The sequence below is a fragment of the Canis lupus genome, chromosome 23 (assembly GCF_048164855.1).
Source record: "Canis lupus baileyi chromosome 23, mCanLup2.hap1, whole genome shotgun sequence".
In the NCBI taxonomy this organism is placed as follows: domain Eukaryota; kingdom Metazoa; phylum Chordata; class Mammalia; order Carnivora; family Canidae; genus Canis; species Canis lupus.
In genome coordinates, this window is record NC_132860.1 from 2982486 (window position 1) to 2997820 (window position 15335).

A 15335-nucleotide genomic window follows, 5' to 3' on the forward strand; every position below is an offset into this window, starting at 1 on the left:
CTCGGGGCCGGTGGTGGGCGCCGCAGGGCCGTGCTCCTCGGTGGCGCTGGGCGGCCGCGTGGGGACCGTGTGGCTGGTCCACCAGCCTCGGCGACAGTTCTGACACACAGGGCCCACGGTCCCCTTTTTGAGAAAATCAGTTGGAGGTGCAAGGGCAGCTTGAGCCCACGAGGGACAGATGGGGATGGAGGCACCAGGCGGGGTGGGCAGGTGCTGGCCCCAGAGCTTCGGGTGGGGGCCCCAGAGAGCACTGGCCGTCCGAGGAAGACGGGGCTGCCCAAGGCAGAGCAAGAGGATGGGGAGAGACTTGGATCTTTGGGGATTTGCTGTAGCTGCTGGGAAAGCCCCTCCCACCCCCACCCCAAAAGTCGCCACGCCGTGGTGCTTTCAACAAAATCTCCTTTATTGCCTAGGCCCCTGAGTCGGAGTCCCCGTTGCAAGCACCCTAACGGGTACAGACCCCTCTCGCCACCACTCTTTGATCCGCCTCTTTTGAGAGAGCCGCCTTTGAAGGAATACTCCCAGGGCAGCATCCAAATGTTTAATCCTCTAACTGTCGAGGCCTTTGGAAGAGGCTGGGTAGGTCACCCGGACCTCCCGCACCCGAAGGCGGGGTGCGCTGGGTTGGGTTGAAAGCGGGCCAGCTCTGCAATCCGGAGACTTTGGCTTGGGATCTTGCTTCAGTCATCATGTAACTGTTTGCAGTGGGCACGTTACTGATTTCCCTGGGCTGAGCTTTCTCGTCTGGAAAATGATGGTTGGGGGGCGGGGGTGGAAGAAACTTTTTTAGGCCCCTTTTGTTCTATTACCGTTGCGTTCTAATTGTCAACACTGCTCCCCTTGAGGGTTCTTTCTTTCTTTCTTTTTTTTTTTTTTTTAAGATTTTATGTATTTATTCATGAGAGACAGACAGAGAGAGAGGCAGAGACACAGGCAGAGGGAGAAGCAGGCTCCACGCAGGGAGCCCAACGCGGGACTCGATCCCAGGACCCGCGGTCACGCCCTGGGCTGAAAGCGGCGCTAAACCGCTGAGCCACCCGGGCTGCCCCGCCTTGAGGTTTCTCTGCCTTTGTCCTCATACATTCTCTCTTTATATTCTCTCTCCCCTTCCCTTCCCCTCTTTTTTTTTTTTCCTTTCCAAAGAAGAAACACACACACACACACACACACACACACCCCAGAGCATTGACTTTGGCCCCTTCTGTTCTTCCCTGGCAGAACTTGTGTCCCAGAGGAGCTCGTATACATGTTTGCATTTGAATCAACAACCCTCGAAGGTTTCTCTAGGGAACTTGAACATTTCCTTCCTAGTTTGAAGAATGGAGCTAATTGACACAATATGAATTTTGATCGGATGGAAACACCCCCCCTCCCCCAATTTGGTAAAAAGTAATCGGACGAGTTGATTGAACAGCAGCAATGATTAAAAAAAAAAAAAAAAAGAGGTGCTCCCTGGGGCAGGTGGGGTGGTGGCGTGAGCTCGTGTGCCCGACCCGGGGCAGCAGCCACCCCTCCTGGAGGCGTTTTGTCTTTGCGGAGAGAGGACTCCGCTCATTCCACCCTCGGCGTGTCGCGACAGGAGCCGGGGAGGCCGAGGTGGCTGGGGCGCACACTCACGCGAGATCACTCCTGTTTGAGAATTCCTGTCGCTTATTCCTTTATTGATTGATTGATTTGAAATCTGAAGGCATCGCACGCTCAAGGTGGGAGAGAAGTAGAGCGGAGAACACACAAAGGAAAGACGCAGAAACACAAACCACCCAGTGACCCCACAGCCCAGAGATGACCCCATGTGGCCTTGGTGGGGGTTTTTTAAACTGTTTTTATTTCAACAATCTCTCTTCTCATCACCAAAGCAATATATGCCTGATGCTCGAGCAGACACTAACTAGAAAAAGGAATCACGGCTGACCCCGCCGCCGCCGGGAGAGGCCGGGGATCCGAGCGCCCCGTGCCCCCCAGCCCCTCGCCCCGCACCCCGCCTGCCCCACGGCCCGTCCCCCACTGCGCCGCCCGGGTCACTGGCTCCGGGTGAACACGGGGCTGCGCTCCGGCTGTGACTGAATAAAGGACAGGGACGCTCCCCCAACCGCGGCAGCTTATGTTCCTACGGGGGCGGGGGGCACCTTCTGCAGGTGTCCTCCTCCCCAGGGGCCCAGGAGGGCCAGCAGGCCAGGGACACCGAGGTCACACGCCAGGTCACACGCCAGGTCACACGCCGGTGAGTGACGGTTGCAAGGGAAGGATAGCGGCTGCGCCGCACAGGCCGGGTGGGCCGAGAACAGCGCTGCTGCTCCCACCCCGAGGCCCCCTCCCCACCAGCCCACGATGAAGACCCGGGCTGGGGAGGCAGAGGGGTCAAGTTTGCATGGTGCTCCGAGCCTCCGCCTCCTGGGGTGGCAGGTGGCAATGCCTGGCGCGGCCTCCTGAGGACCCAGGGAGCTCAGTAGGCCCAGGGAAGGTCGCCCCGGCTGCAGAGAGCTGCACGGCTCCCTGCCTGTGGGGACCGCCCAGCCCGGCCGCACCCGGAGATGCCCCCAAGCCGCCCGGTTTCCCGCTCCTGGAGCGCAGTGTCGGCGGCGAGTTCCCCGGAAGCCCAAGCGATTGCATCTGGGGACCCGAGAGGGACGGTGGCGGCCCCAGGACCCCTCCCGACCGTCTCACGCGTCCTGCCTTCTGCCCCCCTGAAGAACAGCCAGGTGAACACCCGCTTTGCTCCTTTTACAGGTTAGGTTTGTTGTTTCTGCGGCGCTGGTCTGAGGTGTCGCGGCTGCCAGTTGCACCTGGTTTGGGCAACAGTGTCCTGGCGGGAGAACGAGAGACACGAGGCTCGGCAGCTGCAGAAATGGTGTCAATGTCACCTGCACCCCGCCCCGTCTGTGGCGGCCCGGCCACCGAGCTCGCTGAGGCGGGGCAGGCCCCTGCCCTCTGGCCTGTCCGCCTGTCCGCGGATGCTCAGGTGGGTGGGGGTCCCCGGGCGCCTTGCCGTGCGGTGGTGGTTCCCACAGCTCACCCCGAGACGTCTGTGCTTGTGAACAGATGTTTAACTTGGTGCTAAACGGGGGGCGAGACGGGGGATGATTCGCGCTGCCGCAGTCTGATGTCGCGGCCCCTGAGACTCGCCTCCTCCGTCGGACGCTGGAGACGTGAGCTGTGCCTACTTCCCAGGGGACGCGGGGCGCTCGCTCTAAAGCGCTCGGAACAGCGGCGGCCACAGCCCTCAACGGGCGCCGCTGCTATGATCATAATCACAGGTCAGGGGGGTGCGGCTGCGTCCGTGGATGCTCCCCCATGCTGGGCCTCGTGGCTGGGGGGCTGTGCCAGGAGGGGGGCCGCGGGGCTGCTGCTGGCGCTGGGTGACCCAGGACGTGCTGGAACCGACGGCAACCCGGGCTCGAGCGGGGGCGAGGTGGGAAGCCCGGCTCCTCTCCCGCCCGGCGGCCTCGGGGGCCACGCGGTGCGTCATCCTTGGTATTTGTAGTGCCTGGAGCAGGGGGAGGCTCTCTGCCGCAGGGGTCGGGGCCAGGCCGGCCAGGGACAGCCGGGCACCCGGGCACACCTGCAGCAGGTGCAGGACACGAGGCCACCGGGCCCGCCGGCTGCTGGGGAGAAGGACGGCCAGAGCCTGCCCCCACTGCCCTGGCCGACCCGCAGGTCCATCAGCCCGACGGCTCGACCTCGCGACCTCTGGGGCCGGCGGGCCTCCCTGTTCCACGGACGAGGGCGACGAGGGCGTTCTGGAGCTCAGGGCAGGGCAAGGGGCCTTCGGGCCAAGCCCCCACCCCGAGCCCCGGCTCCCCGCACGGCCCCCACAGCAGCACCTGCCTCTTCTTCAGTGGAAGCGCGCCCGGCCCGGGGCCAGGCTGGCAGGGCCTGAAGGACGGGCCCAACCCTACTAATCCGGCCTGCGCCTTCCTGCCCCCGCGCCCTGGGCAGGCCTGTGACCCGGAGCGCACCCTGTCCCAGGGCCAGCCCAGCAGGCCCAGCCCCGGCGACAATAGCCGGAAGGGCCTCTCGGAGCAAGTACTTCCTGAAGTGCCCGGAGCGGCCGTGTCCCCGCAGCTCAGGAACAATCACAGCCCGGCCACTTCCTCCCTTGCAGGGCGTCCTGCACTCGGGGAGGCCCTGGGCCCTGGGGGGGGCACCCTGGAGTGGGGCACTTGGGTCCCCGACACACCTTGACAGATTCATACTTCCCCCCAGACCCTCAGTCTTCTTTGTCCTTCCCGTAAACCAGCTGCCTCATCCTTGACCTTGGTTCTTGTGTCATCTTTCTTGGGGATTTTAAAAAAAAATTTATTTGTTCCTGAGAGACTCACAGAGAGAGGCAGAGACCCAGGCAGAGGGAGAAGCAGGCTCCACGCAGGGAGCCCAACGCGGGACTCGATCCCAGGACCCCGGGGTCATGCCCTGAGCCCAGGGCAGATGCTCAATGGCTGAGCTGCCCGGGCGCCCCTTTCTTTGGGATCTTTAAAAGAGCAAGGAGAGAAGGAGGGGAAACGCCCAAGGGGAAGGTAAATCCTGGGATCCCGCCGTGCACCCAGCTGTCCTTCAGCAGCAGCGGGTGAGGCCTGGGCGTCCAGCACTCCCCCCGACCGACGCACTTACCCGCCCATTTCATGATCCGCTGCAGCTGCTGCGGCGTCCCCCGCGTTGTGGAGGCGGCGTGGGCCCGGCCCCACGCGGGGGTGCACGGGGAGCCGGCAGTTGGCATCCCCGGTTTACTGGGTGAGCGTGGAGCAGCCGAGGGCGACGGGAGGCGAGCGCAGCAGGTGTGGGGGGGACCTTGAACGCAGTCCTGGGGGATGCAGGGCCAGAGCCCGAGGACTGGGGCGGGAGCACGATGGCACCGGGTGGTGGCCCTGGGTAACTCCAGCCGCCCGTCCCCCTGCGTCCTCTGCCCGAGCGCTCCACCTGTGGGACTCCGGGTCCCTGTCTGCGGAGTGCAGGGGAGGAGGGCGGCGCACCTACTGCATAGGGGGCGACGCCGATGAACGCGGGTCGGCACACACCCTGGCACCCGCGGCGCAGCGAGCCGGGACCCGGTGGGGACAGGCAGGGACCCGTGCTGCACGCCCGTCGTGAGCTCCGGCCTTCCGGGCGCTGCCCATCCAAGCAGGCCCGGCAAGGCACAGCTCGGGCCTGCGGGGACCTGCAGGTGCCCTGCTGCTAGGATCCCGCACCCGGCACCCGAGAGACCCGGATTCCCATGTCACGTCGCCAGCACACGGTGGGCCCTTCTGGGGCCTCAGTGCTCCCGTCTGTGAAACGGGTGTGGCGGTGGTGCATTCCTCCTGGGGTCGCCGTGGGGGCTACCGCGTGCCACGTGCACAGCCCAGAAAGTACAGGGCTACGCGAATGACAGCCTCGGATGCAGCTGGCATCGAATGAAAGAGAAGCAGTACCGGGCGGGGGGGGGGGGGCGTCTTGCAATAACCTGGGTGCCGGCGCCTTTGGGCCACAGCCTTTCCACGCTCCCCTGGCTCGGTTCGCAGCTTGTCCTGTCTTCACCTTTCCTGCCCGCACGTCCTCTGCCTGCAGGTCCCTGAGCCCTCCATCGGGTCAGGGGAGCTTGTTTACGAGGAGAGACTTCCCTGACCCCAGGGGGCCCGGGGCGTGTGCCCTGCCACACGGTCCCCGAAGCTGCGCTTTGGCCCCTGCCTGTCCCCGCACCTGCCGGTGGGATCCAGGAACCCAGAGGTCATGGCTGTTCTGGTCCCCACGGCACCTGCGGTGCCCAGGCCGGTTTCCACCATAAAGAGCCCGGCCCCAGGGACTGGATGCACAGACGGGGACCACGCGGGGCTCGACTCCTCGGCAGGGGCGAGCTGGCCCCATCCCCGAGCCCAGCCACGGCCCAGCGACACTATGGGCGCGGGCGGCGCTCCCCCAGACCCGGGGCACATGGGGCCTCCGGAGCATCCCGCGGCCCCGGATCCTGCTGCAGCCCCGCGCACGGGCCGTTTTCAGCGGGGAGAGGACCGTGGGAGGGAGGGCGTGGGGGGCGGGTGGGGGGCATCTGGAGACCGGGTGTGAGCCGAGCTGCTCTGCCCCACACACCCCGCAACGCTTGGGACTGGCGACCTCCCTGTGGCTGGGTGACGGGGCCCGCAGGTGCAGGGCCACCTCCTCGGCCCCTGGCTCAGCGAGGCCCCGGCCAGCCGGCGGCACCACCGGCCTCCAGCGCCTCCTCCTATGGGCTCCGCGACCAGGAAGCCACGTCGGGGCGTCACCAGAGCGGCTGGTGGTGACAGCCCCAAGCCCCCGGTGCTGCTCACGTCGCCGCCCGGCCGCCTGGGGGATGCGTGGCCACATGGGGTGCCAGGGCCCGGGGGCGGGCCGGGTCACACGGCGGCAAGTGGCGGCGCCAGCTCTGGGCCCGGTGTCGTGCCTGTGCTCTGTCCTGGCAGGAAAGGACGACCGTGGCTTGCGGGGTGGTCAGGAGGCCGGCAGTGGGGGGGCGACTGCCGGGGGAGACACGGGGTCTCTGGGTAACGGGGCTCCGCGGCGGTGGGCGCCCAGGGTCCTGGCCAGCACGGGCCTGAAGCGCAGAGATCCCGGCCGCCAGGCACAGCTGGGTCTGCACCCACGTCCCGCAGCTCGCCGCCTGGCTGCCCGGGGCGCTTGGTCGACTCTGATGGGGGTTTCAGGGCACCGTCCGGGGTTCGGAGTGTTGTGCGGGTTGCGTGGGGAGATGTCTGGGTCTCTTCCCTCCCCTTTGCATCACGGTCCCAAGAAGGCGAATTTATTTAACCAATAATTTAATCAATTTTAGCCAATGCCCCCCCTTTATGGACTCGGTCGCATCCCAAAGCTGGTTTGGGGTGTGCTTGTCCTCTGGGTTTTCGGACAAGCAGCATCATTTGTTGAAAGTCTTTCTCAGGTCGGGGTAGCTGATGGTCTCAGGGTCACTTCCACGCTCCTGCCTGGTCTGCCGAGCAGCCATCCCCCTGCCCTTCGGTCCCAGCCGGTGGCGCCTCCTCCCCAGGGCGCAGCCCCGTGCGGGTGGAGTTGCGGCCCCATCTAGGGACGAGCTGCGGCGGCCAGGCTTGGGGCTTCCGCACACGCGGCACCCGTTCGCCGCCGGGTCTCTGAGCGCAGGCCTGTGGCCGTTAAATGGAGGGGGGGGTGGGCAGCTGCCTGGCTGGCTCCGGCCTCGGCTGGGGAACTCGGGGAGCTGCTGGGGCCCACATCCTATGAGGGGGCAGAAGCCACGAGTGCCGACGATAGGCCCAAGCCTGAGCCCGTGCTGCCTCCCTGGCCTCGCTCCCCGCAGAGTGAAGCAGAGTCCAGCCAGGTTGGGGGCGGGGGGGGGGACAGGGACTGTACAGGAAGGGGCCGCAACGCTGGGTTGAATCTGGAGAAGGTCAACATCCAAGAGAGGAAGGTTCTAGATAAGCCCAGGGAGAGATCTATGCCCGGATTCACAAAAAAGAAGGTACACGGTGGCGCGAGAGTGCCAGGTGTTTGAGACAGAGGGTGAAGGTGGGGCGCAGGCAGTGCGTCCGGCCCCGGAAGGCAGCCCGATAACATCTGGAATTCCCCAGCCACACCAGCTTGGGGGCAAATATCCAAGTGGGGGTGACCGGGGGTCACAGGATAACAGGAGGGAGAGCTGACTTGGGTTCTCAGACCCCATGTCGGTGGTGCTAAGCGCGCGTGCATGCTCCCAAGGCCTGCGTGGGTCGGGAGCTGTGAACCTGTGATCCCCGAGGGCCTGCAGCAGGTCTGTAGGGTTAGGGCGTGTGGTCTCCGTTTTACAGCCGAAGAGCCTGGGCCTCAGGAAAACGAGCGGAACTGACGGGTTGGCCAAATCGCTGAAGACGGGAGGGCTGGAGGAGTGATTTCTGACTCCTCGGCTTTCCCTCTTAGCATGTTTTCTGGGCTCCCGAGCCTTCCCTCCCACACCCGTCCTCCCCCCTGGCGGGGTCCCGGGAGGCTCCTGGTCCGATTGGCAGCCAGAACAGTTTGGTGGCTCCTGTCATTTCTCCCACTTAGGGGTTCCTAACCGAGAGGCCGTGGGCCTTCTCTCCCCCCACTAACGGGCCCCCGGCGCCTGGGAGAGCTCCCCTGACCAGTGCTGGGATGTCGGGGGGGGCCAGATTCCAGGTCAGGGGACTCCTGAGCAGCACCACGCGGGGTCCCTCACAGGTGGGCCCGTCCCCCGGTCATTAATGGTGCTTCAGGACGGAGCCGTGGGCCTTTTACTTTCTCCTTCCGCTGAATGGTGACCCCCCCACTGAGAAGCCTCCCCACGGATGCTGTGCATCTGCCTTCTGCAGCAGGAGGGAGCCCGTCTGTCCTGGTGTCCCCGCAGCAGCTCACTCAAGGCTCTTATGCAAAAGGAGCACTTCAAGCAATGCTCTGAGAGCCCCTTAGAGGCAGAAGAAGGTCTCGACCGCTCCCCCTTTTTTGGACAGAGCAGTGTGAGGCTTGGTCCATGTTCCCACAGTGGTGGTACGTTCACGAACACGGATGGCCGGGACCTCAGGAATGCCCCCTTGGTCGGTCCTGTTCCTCGTCCTCCTTTCCAAGTTCAGGGACCCGAAAGCCCGTTTTGGTGTCTGCCGGGTTGTGGACGACGGCCCCTTCCCTCCCTCTACCATCTTTGCTCAGTTTATATCACTCGAGGGGCCAAGCCTGTGTCAGGGAATGTTCCGTATGGTGGCGACCTGAGATGGACCCTGCTTTGGCAAGCCTCCCGCTGCCACGGAGGTGACGGACGCGAGGATAGGCAACTGGCAGATGATAAGCGCTCCCCTCAAGGGAGTGGCAGGTGAGGCAGGGACGGGCGCCCCTAAGGAGGTCGGGGGGCGGGGGGCTCCTGAGGCAAGTAAAGGCTCAGCGACACCCACACATAGGAGGGGCCGGGAGAGAGCGAGACACACCACGACTTGTGTCGTGCATTTCCCTACTCCACAGGGGACAGTCCTGGTCACTGTGGGCGTGGGATGAAGGTGGAAACAAAGACCCAGAATTCTTTTTTTTTTTTTTAAGATTTTATTCATTTATTCATGTTAGACACACACAGAGAGAGAGAGAGGCAGAGACACAGGCAGAGGGAGAAGCAGGCTCCATGCAGGGAGCCCAAAGTGGGATTCGATCCCGGGACCCCAGGATCGCTCCCCGGGCCAAAGGCAGGCGCCAAACCGCTGAGCCCCCCAGGGATCCCCAAAGACGAAGAATTCTAATTAGAGGCTCACGTCGTCGAAAGTTTGCAAAGGTCGCGGCTCTTCTCTTCCGTCTCCCCCGCACTCAGCCCTGCACAGACCCACCTCCGCATGGCTAAATTCGTTGAGTCCCGGCTGACACTGCCAGGCAAGAGGATCTATAAAACAGGGGGTCACCAAAAGGTGGGGAGACTTGAGCTCTCGTCCTATAAGGAACGGGGCCTATTTTGAGGAGGCTGTCCTTAGGCAGCGGCCTATCGCCGTAGGAAGGCTCCCGTCTTGCCCGGGGACAGGGTCGACCTCCGTCCCCCTCCTCCTCCTCACACACGCACACACTCCAGGTGGAAGGTTCTACGTCATGACTCCGAGTCAGTAATAACTCGACCACTTGTGCAGCCCGGAGATTAGGGAGCCCAGAGTCTGTTGTGTTGAAGTGGTGCTGGGGGCGGGGGGGGGGGGTGGGCGCTCTCTCCGGAGCCCGGGCCGGGGACGCCTCGCCAGACCAGGGTTCGTAGAGTGTTTAGACTGTGAGTCATGAAGGTCTTAGATGAATAAATACGCTCTTTCTGCTGTGACTGTTGACAGGCCTGGCGACAGCTCACCTTTGCAGTTGACAAGGAGGATCGGACTCTGATTGTTGCCACGCGCGACTCCGCGAGCGCAGACCGAGCCGGGGGAAGACGGCAGTGGGGCCGTGGGTAGGGTCTGGAGGCAGGAAAGCAGGAGAGCAACTGTGTCCTCTCGGCCGAGGGAGAGGAAAGCAGGATTGGAGCAAGAAGGCTTTTTGCTCCTAGGGCTGGAGGAACGTGGTCTTAGAGTTTTCACGTGGCTCGTTGGTCACGGGCTGTCGCTTCGGTAACAGGCCCCGAGCTTCCTAATTCTTGTGAGAAGAAAGGTGGCCGTCCTTCTGGAAACAACTACGTGGTTCAGGACATAGTTGGCAACAAGCAAGCAACACATCTGACTGGTGGTGGCCCAAGCCATGAAGATGTGCGATGATCTCAAATTCTGGGAAGTCTGGAGGTGAGGCAAGTGCCTACAACGAGAATAGACGCTCAGTGGGGCCGTCAGGATGCCAGGCGCTTTTCCATCCTCTGCAGGTGTGTGCCTCATTGATTCTCCTGCTGGCTGCCTCATGGCTGCGGGGCGGCTGCCGCGCCTCCGGACCTCACGACTGTATTCAGAGGTAGAAAGGTGGCAGGGGTCGCGGTGTGAGGTGGCAAAGCATCCTTTTCCTGGAACGACTGTGCCACATCAAGTGGGGGAGTGAATGCATCTCGGAAGCTTTCCCAGCGGCCTGACCCTGGTCCCCGACCAGAGCCTTCTCCACCAGCGCAGGGTCACGTCAGCCGCGGGGGGCTGCGGGGGCTGCGGCTGGCAGGTGCCTATGGACTATTAACGTCTGGCTTGTAGCCGTTGTGATTCCACCCCTGGGGCCTGGACGCCTTGGTGCCTTGACTACAGCTGGGGTGTGCAGGCCCCGGCGAGGAGTCCTGGGCCCAGGGGGTGCGCGGCGGGGCCTTGGGGGGTCAGCGGGCCCTCTGCCCAGGGTGTCGTCAGCACACGACGAGAATCCCCCAGACGCAGCAGGGAGTTTCCCTAATTTTCGAGGCCGGAAGGCCCATCGGCACCTGGTGGGTTCCGCAGCCACCAGGAGCACCTGCTTACCCTTCCAGTCCCCAGTGTGGCCGGCTTGGTGACCCTGGCCCCAGGCCCCCAGGCCTTGCTGGGCACCGCATCCTTGCCACGCCCCCCCGTGCACCCCCCGGGCTCAGTGATCCCCACCCCCAGGCCCCACTGGGTGCCCCGTCCTCGCCCCCACCATGCACCCTGCACCCCCTGGGCTCAGTGATCCCCACCCCCAGACCCCACTGGGTGCCCTGTCCTCGCCCCCCCATGCACCCTGCACCCCCTGGGCTCAGTGATCCCCACCCCCAGGCCCCACTGGGTGCCCCGTCCTCGTCCCCCGCCCCGTGACCCTGCACCCCCGCCCCCCCGGTGGTGGCATCAGCAGCCTGAGGTCAGAGTCGGCAGGTTTCTCCAGGGCCCCTCCCTGTGCCCTGTGCTGCGCTTGCAGGGTCCGCGCCCCAGAGGCCTCCGAGGCTCCCTGGCCCGCAGGGCTGAGTATGCAGGAAGGGGGACCCAGGCGAGGCCTCGGCCCCACTCAGCCCTCCTGCCCACCCTTGGAACCCCAATCCTGCTGTCTCGCATTCCCTCTGGGGCCCCTCTTGGCCTCGGGCCCCCAGGGTGGCGTCAGTGGCTGTCCTGACCCCGGGCCACGGCGGTGGCCCTCTCTGCAGGTCCGCAGTCTTGCTGACGGCAGGTGGGAGCCCCGAGTGGCTCCGGGGAGCACCTGGGCCTGCAGGGCTGCTGCTGCCCTGTCCCCGCCCCTGGGCCCGGCCTGGACAGCTGGGCCACACGTCTCCATCCCGCGTCCAGTGCCGCATGGGGGCAAGGCCACAGCTGCAGCCCCGGGGCGGGGGCCTGTGAGCGCCTGAAGGGGGTGCACCCGGGTCATCACCCCCGGTGACCCCCCACTGCTGATCCAGGGCGGAGCTGTCCCGGCCCGGCACCAACATTTGTCTTCTGGACCCACACAAGAGGAGGAGGCGGAAGGATTGGTTTTCAACTTGTTTTTCCTTTTAACAGGAAAACTGAAACATCGCGCTGAGTCGGATCACAGATGGGGAACAGGGGAGGGACTGAAGGAGGCCGACACAGTCTAGACTTCTGTTGGGGCCGCAACGAATCCCCGCCAAGTTAGCGGCTTACGGCAGCGCGAGTCCACTATGTTCCGTTCCCCTAGTTAGTCGGAGGGTGTCACTGGGAGGAGATCCAATCCCTGGCTGGGAGGCTGCGGCCCTTCCGGAGACCCGAGGCACAGCCTCTGCAGAGTGCTGCGCCCGGTGCCCGGCCGGCGGTCCGCGTTCGGCACACGGTAGCTGTTTTCACTCTGAGGGGCCCACGGTCCCGTCCATTCCACTCCCTGGTCCATCACCTCGGTTCAAAACCCTTCTGCAGCAGATGGGGTGAAAAACTGGTTTCCCGGGTAAGTTGCCACCATACTGCAGTCTGTGTGTGTGTGTGTGTGTGTGTGTGTGTGTCTTCCCAAGTTCCAGTTGTTCTACCTCAACGACGAAGTATATTTTTGTGCCTCTGGCATCAGAGACATGTTGTTCTCTTGAGCACCTGGAATAAATGGGGGATACGGTGGGCACCATGAGAACGAGGAGGCTGGGAGGACCCTCCCGTACGCTCAAAATGTGGAAAAACCTGGATGCACAAAGACACTAATTGCAGCTTTATCCGTGATAGTCCTAAGCGCACGGCACCTCACACTGTCCGCGTGGGAGAAGCAAGGGCTTAGTGACCGGGGCGCCCCCAGCAGATGCGTGGAGCGCAGCCCGGCTCCCAGCATGTGGATGCGCCTGGCCCGGGAGCTGGACGAGCCGGGGCGCAGGCTACGCCCTGCTGCGGACGTGCAGCCTCAGCTCTGCGCTGGTACGAAGCAGGTTGGAGAAGAAACCATTCCTGCTTGTTCCCAGGCGTCCGGAGAATAGAAAGAAAGGATTCCCGCCCCTCTTATTACCACGATTTCTCTGTTTCCCATCTTTTGCAAACGAACGGCTAGCACGGGGTTTAAGCAGGCTGGCCGCGGAGCCCGGCTGCCTCCTGACCCGTCTCAACCTCTCCAAATCTCAGCGTTCTCATCTGTCGTGCGGGAGCAATAATCATTCCTCGCCTGTAGGATGGCTGCGAGCGCAAAGGGGTAACCCGGGTGAAGGGCTCGGCGCGGCACTTTGTACACAGAGAGGGATCAAGGGATGCCAGCTGGTACCGGGATTTTCCGATTACGAAACTACGTGCAACAGAACTCAAGGCTCTAAGGAAGAGGAATGTGCCGTCCGGTCTCCCACCGTTCGCTCCCAGTCTTCCCCCAAAGGATTATTTAACAAATGCTCTTTTTTTTTCTAGTCCTTAATCACTATGATACGTTGAGAAGTGGCTAAATAGCAGCCTTCTGTAGGAATCAACTCCCGTGTGTCAACACTTTGAGAAGGTGTCCCTCGGTGCCCCTCCGCGTCCCCAGCAGCGGGGTCTGCGTGTAACCAGAGGCCAGCCAGGGCCGGGTAAACGGGTGTATTAGTGACTTATTGCTGGAAAACAAACTGACACGAATTTATGCATGCATTTTCTTGCAGTTTTTGTGACTCGAGAATCTTGGCATGGCTTGGCTACGTCCTTAGCTCGGGGTGTCACGAGGTTGCAGTGAAGGGGTTAGCGGGGCTGCCTTCTCATGTGGTGGCTTGGCCGGGGAGGGATGCCCCTCCCGGCTCATCAGGTTGTCGGCACAGTGGATTTCCTTGTCGCCGTGGGACTGCGGGCCTTTGCCGCCCTGGCCCTGGCCGTCAGCTCCTAAGGACCACGGCTGCCGACTGCACTAATCCCACAAGGAGAGTCTCTGCAGCAAGTCTGCCAACAAGGTGAGGCCTTACGTGACCTAACGCGGTCACGGGAGTGACATTCCATCCCCTCTGCCCTATTTTGTGGGCTCAAAGCTAGTCACCCTCATTTTTAAAGGGAGTAGATCACGCGAAGACATGCCCCGCAACGGGTGGGGATCACGGGGACCACTTCTGCGTCTGCCCACCCGCAGCACAAGGGGAGGCCTGTCTTCCCTGGGTGGGAAGAAGCCGGCGCACACCCGGTGGGGGTTGAAGGAGCCTTCCCACGCTGCCGTCCGTGCCCCGGGCTCTTTACTTCTTACCGTTTGATCATCTTTCATCTCTTGGATCGTAAGATTAGGAGCTGCTTCTCTAAGTTTCACCTCCTCATTCAAAGAAGGAAGAATGACAAAGCACAAAAGCCACAAAGCAGGCAAGTGTGACTCTTTTTTAGCAGCAAGACCATAGCCTTCCAGAAACCCACCCGTATCCTTGTCCCCTGCCTCCTGCTGGCCTTTTCTGAAACACCCGGCTGCTCCCAGTGTGCAGGGCGTTGGAAAATATATATGTTTCATTAACCAGTATCCAAGGGACCCCCCCTCCAAATGAGCGGGGTCCGCCACAGATGTTTCCAGTACGTGGGCACGCGGGTGGAGCTGCCGGTGAGGCTCGCCTGGGATGGGCCCCCGCTCGAGCGGGGAGAGCCTTTGCACAGTGCCTGATGCTCGGTCTCTTCTCCCCCCCTCTGCTTCCCCAAGAGCAGCCCCTCCAGAGTTAAGCCCCGTGCCAAGCAGACAAGCCTACATTTGGGGCCTGCAGGAGGACTGCGGAGGGAGGACTGCGGAGGGAGGACTGCGGAGGGAGGACTGCGAGAGCCCGGCCTGGACGAGGAGCAGCGACTGCAACACCCTCCCTTGCCCCAGGGAGGAGCAGCTTGGAAACTTTTTATGAGATTCCAGAAGCAGCAAGGTCAGCAGGTTTATGGCCATTCTGCTTCGTTTGTAAATACAGCCTTTGAATGAGAGTGTTCGGGCTCCTTGACGGGAACAGGGCTGGTGTTGGCTCCTCTGGAAGAGGGGACAATAAGATAGGAGGTATTGGGTCCCACGTGACCGCAAGGCCTTGGGAGTCACCTGGGCCCCAGGACAGCAGCGACGGGCTGTGTCCCTTCAGAGAGCTCATTTCCAGGCGGCCTCACGGCAAAGGCCCCGGGGGGTCGGGGGCAGGTCGTTGGAGTTGTCAGGCGGCTGCAAAGCTCTGGGTTGGCCCATCCGAGGGGACAGCTGTGTCCACGTGGGAGCACATGGGGACCAGCCCCGCGAGGGCCACTGCTCCTTCCCGGACCGCTCGCCCCACCGTGCTTACCGCCGGGAAGCCCCGGGCCCCTGCCAGGGCCGGCTCTGGGGGTGCCTGGCCGTGGGGACCCGGTCACCCGGGTCACACAGAGCCAGAGCCGCCGTGTGTCCCTGGGGGTGGAGGAGGAGCAGGAGACAGCAAGGGGACGGTTCCCCGAACGATGCAAGTCCCCTCCACGGCGCGGCAGCCACCACGCCTTGATGATGAGCACCTGCTGTGTGAGGATGGGGCGGGGGGTGGTTCTTCGTTTAACCGATATTTACCGGGTGCCAGTTCCGGGCCAGGGCCCTCCACCCGATGACACAATTCAAAATTTAACAGACGAGATCTGTGTTCTGGAAGTTACATTCCGCTGAGGGATGAA

General features: G+C 63.2%; 1 long non-coding RNA gene across 1 annotated transcript; it reads left to right on the forward strand.

Moving 5' to 3' along the window:
• The first annotated feature begins 11173 nt into the window (after positions 1-11173).
• On the forward strand, positions 11174-14639 carry LOC140614639 (uncharacterized). Its single transcript, XR_012015434.1, has 2 exons — positions 11174-13654; positions 13972-14639. It is a non-coding gene; the product is annotated as an uncharacterized lncRNA (long non-coding RNA).
• The last annotated feature ends 696 nt before the right edge of the window (positions 14640-15335 follow it).